We start from the raw sequence: 11,996 nt of genomic DNA on the forward strand, positions 1-11,996 counted from the left end.
ATGACTACTCAGTCCCTTTGCAGCCCTGCATGGTTTGAGGATAGGTGACAGACGAAAGTTGTAACCTAGTGTATGCCTCCAACTGGATATTCCTGCATTCGTTGCTCCCTTCTATCGTTTTAAAACTTTTAGTAGATGGGATGACAGCTGAGGGCTGCCTAAAGATATATCTGTACATCATTGGAATATAGAGATAAACGCTTGTAGAACATGAGTACTATTCGCTTGAGTCTCCATGGTTAGTACATAGTAAGATGCCGAAGCGAGATGACAAGTAATTACATGAAAACATAGGTCTTCACATCAATGTCCCTCTTCTAGAAGGATGTTGTGACAGCTGGTAGGAGCCCGTCCTAGTGGTTTTACTGCGCGCCCGAACATCAAATAAGAGTGTTTATGCGTTCCTGTCCTCAGATTGAGTGTCATCACATATGCTAGTTAACCCATAAGTTATGTAAGCACCCTGACAGGTGCTACAACTCCAGGTCAGAGTAGACCAAGAAAAGACTGTGGCTAAGAGGTGGTTTCACACTCAAAACCCAGCAACTCTCGAGCATATAAATACATCATGTAACTGGATGGCCATTGACTCTCCTGAGTTCATTTGCCCTTTGATGGGTCTTGTTCTTCATACCACAAGATGTCTGCAAACCAAACACCACACCTATATACGGGCGCACGCGTGTAGTTGCATACATACTTGCATACACACAGACGGACATACAGATACATGCATATACTTGCATTTACGCATGCATGTGTATATGTCGACAGAGACAGAGAGAAAGAGAGAGAACGAGAGATAGAGACAGAGACGACATATACGAGGAGGTACTGAAAAGTTTCTGGCTTTGGGTAAAAGAAAATAAAAGAGGATCAATTAATTATGATTTTATTCGACGGTCCTCTCAGATTCACACATTGCAGTGGTCCTTCAGTTTTTCTAAGAAGTCCTGTAAAAGAACTCGGACGGTTGAGCTTCCAATTAGGCCTTTCGCAACACCCTTAAAGACAGGAACCTTTCAGCACCCCTCGTAATCGCTCACATTATGTATCGTTGGAGTTAAATGCATTTAAATGTATTTTTTTAACAAGTTGATACAGTTGAAAATCAAAGGAAGTTGACAATGATCAGGGTAGATGTAACGTAGCTTTAACTCAAGTTTTGTCGATTTTGGTCACTTTCAATGTCCTTAGCTGTCTAGAGTTATACATCATTTTATATATATATATATATATATATATATATATATATATATACACACACACATATATATATAATTTTATAATATATATATATATATACATATATACCTATACACACACACACATGATTATATATATATGTATATATATATATATGTATATATGTATATATATGTATATATATATATACATATATATACATACATACACAGACACACACACACACACACACACACACACACACACACACACACACATATATATATATATATATATATAAGGATAAAATTTTATTAAAAATTTTTATCAGTGGCCAGCATATGAAAAATACCTTTTAAGGCGAAAATTTATATATACATACATACATACATACATATATATATATATATATATATATATATATATATATATATATATATATATATATATTATTTATTTAAAGGTCACAATACATGTATTCATTCGACTAAAAGATTCTCCAAGGCGGTGTCCTTGCATGGTCACAGTCTAATACCGAAAGAAACGACAGAGGGAAGATAAAAGACATGTACATATATCAACAGGGATCGCTGTGTATTATGAGTATGCGTAGGTATAAGCATGTCTGTGCACCTCTGTGTGTATGTCTGTGATGTGTAGTAATGTACCGGTATTTATATGGACATGAATATATCGTTCTCTCCGTCTTTGTGCATTTTGAAATGAAATGTGCTGACACCCACCTGTCAACCTGTTACCTCTTATTGTATACCTCTAAGTTCCCTTTCGTGTCACAAATGAAGAAGTAAAAAAGAGGGATAAGGCAGTCAATTGGGCCCTATGAAGAACTTCTCACCACAATAAAGAACCGCAAGCTTAGGTGGTTTGGGCATGTTACCCGCTCATTAGAGATAACCAAAATAATCCTTCAGGGAATAGTCGGGGGTGGCAGGCGCAGAGGCAGACCGAGGAAGAAGTGGTAATACAACATCTGTAAGTGGACAAACCCAAAGATGAGAGAGGCAGTGCGAGAGGCAGAAGACAGAGACGGGTTGGTGTATCTGGTCGCAATGTCATTAATGATGCCCCAACGGTCAGCCAGACTACGTGATATGCAATGTAATGTAAGATCTCATTCTCTTGTGTCACTTGCATGTAACTTATACATTTATTTCATTCTAAATGCTGAGTCCAACGGACTTCAGTTTCTGTCTGACAAACCCGCTCACAAAGATTTGGTCGGCCTGAAGCTATAGTAGAAGACACTTTCCAAAAGTGCAATGCAGTGGGACTGAACGCAGTACTATCTAGTTGGGAAGCAGGTTAATAAAATTATAATAAACCTGAAGATTTACACTTGTAATTGAATCCTTTACTCAGTAAATGTCATGTTCTTTACATATGTAAAAGCTCCCCCTCTCTCTCTTTCTCTCTATCACTTTCTCTTTCCCCCCCCTCTCTCTCTCTCTCTCTCTCTCTCTCACACACACACACACACGCACACATATTTGAGAGTTTAGTTTCTGGTAACTTCTTTAACGTGAAAGACCTTTGTCAAGATGCGACTGTGTGATTTGAATAAATATCTCTAACCACAGTCTCCCGTCAGCCCAAGCCTCATGCCACTATGTGTAAGACTTCCGTCGGATGCATTACACTTTTAATTCAAAAGTCCAGCGTTGTTACATATCAAGAGAAAGCGAAACTTGTCTGAATATTACGTCAACACGCGTCTGTAGAATATTTAACCACTTAACACGCTAACTCAAAGAATAGATAAGCAAATAATTCACTTGTTCGAACGACTTAAACAATCATATATAAAAAATGTGAGTGAGTGTGTGTGTGTGTGTGTGTGTGTGTGTGTGTGTGTGTGTGTGTGTATGTGTGTGTGTGTGTGTGTGTGTGAATGCGTGCGTGTGTGTGTGTGTGTGTGTGTGTGTGTGTGTGTGTGTGTGCAGGTATGCGCACACGCACGTTTGCATACGCATACGTACGTACATATGTATATACACACACCCGTATCCGCGTACACACATACTTCCATATATATATCTATATATCTATATATATATATATATATATATATATATATATATATAAACTGAGATAAAACTTAGATACGTTTCAACCAAAGTTTGATACAGGCTATGTCTAACTTGATAGCACCACCTGATAGGATTATCTAAATCCTTTTTAAGTCAAGTTTTGTAGTAATATGGTCCTTTCATGTAGTGAGTTCTTGTTGAGTGAGTTATATCCAGATATGGGTGGATTATCTGGTATTCCTTGAAGAAATTTGTCCAGACTCTGTTTAAAGGTGATGGGATCCTTTTACTCTTTGATCAGTTTTGGGACAATGTTAAACAGGGCAAGGCCTGTTGAGGAAAAGAAGTTGTGTCGCAGTGTACCTATATGTTGTGATCCTGAACTGGGCAGGGGACTTATGGCCCGTGGTCCCAGCCTTGGATGAACCTTGAAGCTAATGTTCAGGTCGTTTGGGGAATGCTGGCAGTATATTCTTCACATTGTGAAAATGGTGTACCGCTCGCAGCGGCGCTGGAGAGAGTAGAGTTTCAAAGCTTTAAGGCGGTCCCAGTAATCGAGATCAGTCATGCCATCAATTCGTTTAGTGAGTGCACTCTGGGGTGATTCAATTTTCGAGATGTTTTGTTTTGTATGGGGAGACCACAGGGGCAGCAGTATTCGAGGCGTGGCCGTACAAAGGAGGAGAAAAGTGGAATGATGACATTTTGTTCTTAAGATGCAGGAGCTCATCCTACGAGCTATATCGACCTTATTGTTGATGTGGGCACTCCAACTGAGATTGTTATTAACAATTACACCTAGGTCTCTGATATTATTAGATGCTGTGTGCGGTTCCCCTGAAGGAAGAGAGTATGGCTGTTTTAGTATAGTCTTTCTTCCAAAATGCATCAGGTCAAATTTTCCCTCGTTTAGTTGCATTTTGTTTTTGTCTACCCATTGACTCACCGCATATAGATCAGACTGAAGTTGAGTTTGGTCTTCTTCATTGATGATGTGCTGGAGCTTAGTGTCATCAGAAAATATTTTCACTTTGCAGTGATTTACGATGCTGAAAAAAGTCGTTTATGTAGATTATAAAGAGGAGCGGGCCCAAGACAATCCCATTGGTAACTTTTTCTGGGCTTGAGTGGACTCCATCGACCACAACATGTTGTGTTCTATTTGCCAGGAAATACTCAATCCAGTGTCGAAGCTTTCCACAGATTCCAGCATTTGCCAATTTTGAGAGGAAGATATTATGGTCAACCCTGTCGAACGCTTTACTGAAGACAAGATATATGACATCAGAGTTCGAACTGTTCCCAAGGCTTTAAGTGTATCCTCAATGTGGTGTAAGAGCTGTGTTAGACAATCCCTGCCACAGCGAAAGTCATGCTGATTTGCATTTAGAAGTTTGCTGATCTTCAGGAAACCAGTTATCCTTGATCTTACCACTCTTTCAAGCACTTTAATGATGTGGGAGGTGAGTGAAATTGGGTGATAGTTGACTGTAAGGGATCTGTTTCCCTGTTTGAAAACCGGGATAACAGACTGGGTTGGGGGCTGTTTCGGTATATAACCTGAGTCTAAAGAATTTCTCCAGAGGTTGGTCAGAGGGACTGCAAGTTGGTGTTTACATTCCTTCAGGAGACTAGCGGGGAATCTATCAGGACCTACAGCAGAATAGTATTTGACCTCATTTATTGCTGCTATGATGTTTGAGGCAGTGAAGGTTATGTCCGAGATGTTATGTTGGGAATCAACTTCGTTCGCTTCTCTTACGTCAATATCAGTGGGATCACTAAAGACAGAGCAGTATTGTTTCTGCAGTATTTCTGCCATTTCTTTAGCATCGTGTCGGGGAATGCCATTATCATTGATCAATGGCCCAATGGGTGAGACATTGGTTCTATGCTTATTTGCATAAGGATAGAACACTTTTGAGTTCTGTTTGATGTTTTTGATTTATATATATATATACAGAGCCTTTAGAAGTACTAGGCTTAAAAAAAGTATTGGGGTCAATTCATTCGGCTAAAATTCTTCATGGCAGTACTCCAGCATGACCATAGTCTAATGGCTGAAACGAGTAAAGGATGTATGTGTGTGTGTGTTTGTGTGTGTGTGTGTGTGTATACATACATATGTATATATATATATATATATATATATATATATATATATATATATATATATATATATATATATATGTATGTGTGTATATATATATATATATATATATAAATTATTTTGATTTGTTTTATTCCAGTCATAAAAGACTTACGTGTTAGTTTTTTTCTTTTTTTTTTCTTTTCTTTTCTCTAGTGGGGCTCTACCATAGTGTTTCATGTTCTTGTTATCCCCTTAATTATCCATTCTATTTAACCATTTTAACAATTATTTCTCCTCATCTATTTACGTCGTCTCTGAACTACTTCGAGATAATTAACAATATTTCTTCGGTTTGTCTTTGTCTCCTATGCAAAAGACACCTTATGAAATTTCTTGCGTTCATGGCGTGGACGAAAGATAAGCAACACTCTCCTTGACGCCGAAACTGCATATTCCATAGTTGGACAGCTGTTGAAAGGAAAGTGTACTAAAACTGACAGGGAACACATGCATCAGATCATTAACATGTGGCTACTGACACACACACACACACACACACACACACACACACACACACACACACACACACACACACACACACACACACACTCACACAAAACAAATGGTTAAAGTTTGACCACAACAAATAAATCGTCACGTGACAACTGATGTATTAAGCTAACAGTCAAAAAAACATTTGGCATTACAATCTATACAAATTCAACCAGTATGTAAGAAACAACGAAATGCATATATATTTCTTTCTTGAAAACGTCTGGAAAATGTCTGGAAACGTCGAATATGAATTTAGGAACTCTATTATTTTAAACCAACTGTAAAAACTTATTAAATACGTAAAACCTAAAGGGAAAACGATGAAACTTGAACATAATCACATAATCATGTACCTGATGAAACATACAGAATCGAAAGTCTGTTCCCCATTGTGTGTGTGTGTGTGTGCACTTAGGGAACAGCTTATGTTTCATTATATATATATATGCGTGTGTGTAAATGTATATAATTATGTGTGTGTATGTACATATATGTGTGTATGCGTGTGTATGTATATATGTGTTTGTGTATGTATGTATATATGTGTGTGTGTATATATATTTAAACTTACAGTCATATATAGGTAGTCAAAGTTGTATTTTGTGGGATTTGATTTCAAACTGTAAAGAACCGGAACAATAACGAACAGCATTTTTCCTGACACTCTAACGATTCTGCCAGCTCCTTGCTTTTGGCGCCACAATTTTCAACTCGAGTCAAATATCACTATTTACTTCAAATCGTCAAGCGGAGTCAAAACCGGCTAGTTTGTACTGGCATCGAGTGGTATTAGCTATAATAATGATATTTTGAAATCATTTAATATGTACGTTTCAGGTTTGCATTTTAAATTAAAAGAAATGCATAAAACACTTTAACTGAGGAAAGTTTACGTAATGGATGTATTTCCTATTGTATATAACGCAAACCTTAAACGTACGTACTACATAATTTCATGTTACTATATGGTTTGACTTCATTTCATTCATACATACACACATACATACATGTATTATATATATATATATATATGTGTGTGTGTGTGTGTGTGTGTGTGTGTGTGTGTGTGTGTGTGTATGTAAGAGAATAAGAACATAAGAAAATAGAGATAAATTAATTGATAATTATTTATTAATTACAAAAATTGACATAATCTCTGACAGCTGTTTCGATTCAAACTTTAGATATCAATTAGAATACTTAAAACGTTATTAAGTTGAATCTCGTCGGAGTTAGAAAAAGGCATACCATTACATTTTTATATTTTTGTATGTTAAGTGTACGGAGCGTATCAACTGATACGCTCCGTACACTTTATAATGCTTTAATCATTCTAATCAATATTTAAAGTTTGAATCGAAGCAGAGAGTATGTCTATTTTTGTAATTGATAAATAATTATTGACTGATTTATCTCTATTTTCTTATTTTTCTTAGATAAATATAAACCTCGGTTTATCTAATTACTTTATGGTTGAATATTAGATATAGTATTCAATATTAATAATAGGTCATAAACCACACGCACACATTATCCCGTAATGAGGTATTTAACCTTTAATTGAACTTATAAGTTTAATTGAACTTATTCCCCAAAATATATTTATTTATATAAAGGCATTACTACACATGAATGCCTCTTAGCGTGAGGCATTCATGTATAGTAATGCCCTTATATAAATAGATGTATTTTGGGGAATAAACGATGGAATTTTCCCTTATGAGGTTTTTTCACGCTAGCTACATGATAAATTCTCATAAAAGACTTTATCCTATTATTGAATTAATTAAATACATAACCAGAATATATTCGGTGCTGAATTTATTCTGAAAAAAAAAACAAACACATGTACCGAGATGCAATTCAAAAAATCCCGCCTCTTACATAGATATATAGAGATAAACAATTTTCTAGGTACTATGCTGAATACATGAGATGTTCGTCTGGTATGTTGATTTTTTTATTTATTTTTATGTGTCTTGACCATACTATACTGGTGAGTAGAAGTTGCATATTACTGTAATAACTACGAAATCATGATCTATAGTCTAGTCTGTTTTTAAGGGGCTAGCTTTGAGAGTTGCATTTCCTCGCGTTCGGTAAAAATGTGTTTATTATGGTAGTTTGACCTTAGAGTCCCTCTCTGCGTGAGGCATTCATGTATAGTAATGCCCTTATATATATATATGTATATACTCTTTTACTCTTTTATTTGCTTCTATCATTTGACTGCGGCCATGCTGGAGCACTGCCTTTAGTCGAACAAATCGACCCTAGAACTTATTCTTTGTAAGCCTAGTACTTATTCTATCGGTCACTTTGGCCGAACTGCTAAGTTACAGGAACGTGAACACACCAACTTCGGTTGTCAAGCGATGGTGACGGGGCAAACACACACAAACACACACACAAACACGCACACACACACACACAGATATATATATATATATATATATATATATATATATATAAAACCAGAGTTTGTATGTGTGCGTATGTTCCTTATGGATTCGAAAAGTGAGATTTTGACTTACGAGGTATCAAACGATTCAGTAATCTTTCGGCTACCAAATAAAGTATGGTTTTTGCACAACAACTCTTACTACAAAAATAACCTCGAAAACGAGGTCGTGTCACACAATTTTGAGGTCTTTAGCTAAGGGAGGCAACTCAGCCTGAACAATCTTTATGAGAAAATGTTTAAAATACATGGAGTCTTACCAGGGAATGAAACTTCGAAGATATACCGTCAACTTTATTAGTATTGTTTAGTAGATAATCTTTTAATGTGAAGCATTACAAGGCTTGGATATTTTTTAAAACGGGGGCCACACTTTTCATTAATGTTTTACGTAGTGTTTTTGGTACCGAAAGACTTTCAAACTTCGTATACTTATCTATTTTGTGTTACAGAACAGAAAAATATTTTTGTATTCGAATTTATTTCATGTAAAAATTATCTTATTTCGATAATTTCAACCAATCACTGACAAGTAATTAGTTGTTTATATTTACTTCTTTGGCTGATTAAGCCATAGCTTCGTTTTATTTGCTTTTTTCTTTTTAAATTTGCTGTTTTACCCTAACCCTAACCCTATCACCGATAGAATTGTTTCAGAATCGTTTGTTTATGTAGTCGTCACTTAATGTATATCGGCTGAATGGACGTCAGTGATTGGTTGAAATTACAGAAATACGACAACTTTAACATGGAATAACTTAGGGATTTGTTTTTTTTTTTAAGAAGACTAAGAGAAAAAGATGTTTTATATGATACATTCTACCAGTGTTCCAAGTTTCAAAGTGTTTCGTTAATGAAAAATGTGGCCCCCGTTTTAAAAAAGATCCCAAGGCTTTGGTCAGCCCGAGGCTATAGTAGAAGACACTTGCCCAAGGTGCCACGTAGTGGGACTGAACCCGGAACCATGTGGTTGGGAAGCAAGCTTCTGCGTGATATCCTCGGGCCCACTAAAGGTGGTGTTCCAGCATGGCAGCAGTCAAATGACTGAAACAAATGAATACATACATACATACATATATATATATATATATATATATATATATATATATATATATATATATATATATATATATATATATATATATATATATATATATATATATATACACCCACATGTATATTTGGTCTAAACGTTTGTTTTTGTACAAGATCTCTATCTCCAGGTAAACATGAAGAACCCAAAGATTTTTAAGAACAGATATTATAGCCATTGTGAATTTTATGTATCCCCTAAATCCATTAGAGATATAAAGTAAAACTGTCTTCCATGTGAAATGAAAACTTGATCACACTTTCACTTGCCGTCTACTTCGTCTACTCCACTTCGTTGCACTCACTCCCTCCCTCTCCCTCTCTCTCTTTGTGTATATGTGTGTGCGTGAATGTGTGTGTATGTGTTTGATATGTACGCACGTAAATAGGCGTGTTATATATAATGTGAAGGGGATAAAGAGACAGTGTGGTGTATAAAAGTACGAGATTCTATAAAAATCTAACCTTTATCTTTTTTTTCCTTTATTTCAAATATCGTTTTGCATCCTTCTACTTTTAGGACTCTCTGCCTCTCTCCCCCCTTCTCTCTAAATATATATATCTCCCCCACTTTTTCTGTTTCTCTTTCTCTCCTGCCTCTTTTCCTTTCACTCTTTCTCATACATCGCTTTTTTTTTTTTTAATTCCTCAAATTCCTTGTTATTCTATTTTATCACTGTATTTTGTTATTTAATATTTCCACTTATCCACTCTAATTGTGTTAATTTTCTTCTTTAAAAAAAAAAATGTTTTTTTGGTATCTTGTTTATATAGACAATTCATTATTTGAAGTTTTTTTATGTTTGTTCATAGAAAAATTTTATTTCAAGAAATGTAAAATTTTTTTTTCCTTTCCATGTAAATAAATAATTAGAGAGGTTTTCCTTTGGCTTTACACACACACACACACACACACACACACACACACACACAAACACACACACACACACACATACACACACACACACACACGACACACACACACAAACATGCATACACTCACATAAGGTTATTAAATTTTATATTTTCAGTTTTATAACATTTCAAAGTATTTCAATTTATCAATATATTTTAGCATGTGCATGATGAAAATAGTATATAAAACATGGGAAACCTACCCAGTGATATTTCTAGTTGAAAATTATCACCAAGAAATTATTTTCTTATTTTTTCTTCTTCTTATTAATCAAAGAATATATGTATATGTGTACGTGTGTGTATGTGTGTTTGTAAATAGAAGTACATACAAACACACACACGTATATATATATATATGTGTGTGTGTGTGTGTGTATGTACATATCTATATATATGTGTATATATTTATGTGTGTGTGTGTATGTATATATATATATATATATATATATATAAATATATATGTGTGTGTGTGTGTGTGTGTGTATGTGTGTGTGTGTGTCTGTGTGTATATATATATGTATATATATATATATATATATATATATATATATATATGTGTGTGTGTGTGTGTGTGTGTGTGTGTGTGTGTCTGTGTGTATATATACATACATATTAACATACTGAGATACATACACATGCATACATGCATACATACATACATACATACATACATATTCTTTATAAATATCCTGTTCAATAGCGTTAATAAAGTTAACACCTTTAAGTTGTTGCTTATATACTTTAAGTTTGTTTTTTTTTTTTTACAATATGCTTATTTATAACAGAAAATATTCACGTTGATGACTATTATGAAATAATTAGTTTGAAATCAGAATTCTTCAACTAATTGTGTGAAAAAGTTATTACAGATGTTATTTCTAAGAAAACAAAAACGAATGATTACAATAATAACAAGCAGGTAGATCAAGCATAAAATAACTAATTTTAAAAATATTTAAATATCGTTTGAGCAACTAAGTGTAAATTTTATAAATGTATGTATCATCAATGCCATCCTTATCATTTTCATCAAGATTTTAATAACCCTCTGCATCATAAGTAAAATTGTAATGACTCATATTTACTGTTCTTGGTCTCTCTTGTGTTGTTCCTGCTTATCAATATCTCATGTTTTAGCATATTAAAGGACATTAGATAGCCTTATAAACTTCTTAACATGCATATTACTACTGTACAACATTTTCACAAACTCTGTAATACTAAAGATCACATCGTATGGTTGGTTCTAGTAAAAGATATTGAAACGAGATCGTCTTTCTGTTTCAAATATTTTAATTTCCTATTTAATTATTTTCACTTAATTTATTTCTTAATAACAAACAATTGGCAAACAAGAATAAATAAAAAAAATAAAGAAAGAAAAGGAAATGCAAGATGACTTGTATATTATTTTGGACTGTTATTTCAAATTTATGTTAGAAAACTGAAAATTATAATTGGAATATAGCGAGAGGTCTTGTCAGTTGCTGGGACAAAATAAAATAATGTAAACAAAGTATATATTAGCCATGGAAACCTTGTCATCTTACCAAACAGATTAGTTGACTGACCAAATGCTTTATTTTTTTCTATCTTATGAAGTTATTAAGACACAAAGCCAAAGAAAGATCTGCAGTCATAAGTA

Source organism: Octopus bimaculoides, chromosome 10, assembly GCF_046866305.1.
Source record: "Octopus bimaculoides isolate indiv1 chromosome 10, ASM4686630v1, whole genome shotgun sequence".
In the NCBI taxonomy this organism is placed as follows: domain Eukaryota; kingdom Metazoa; phylum Mollusca; class Cephalopoda; order Octopoda; family Octopodidae; genus Octopus; species Octopus bimaculoides.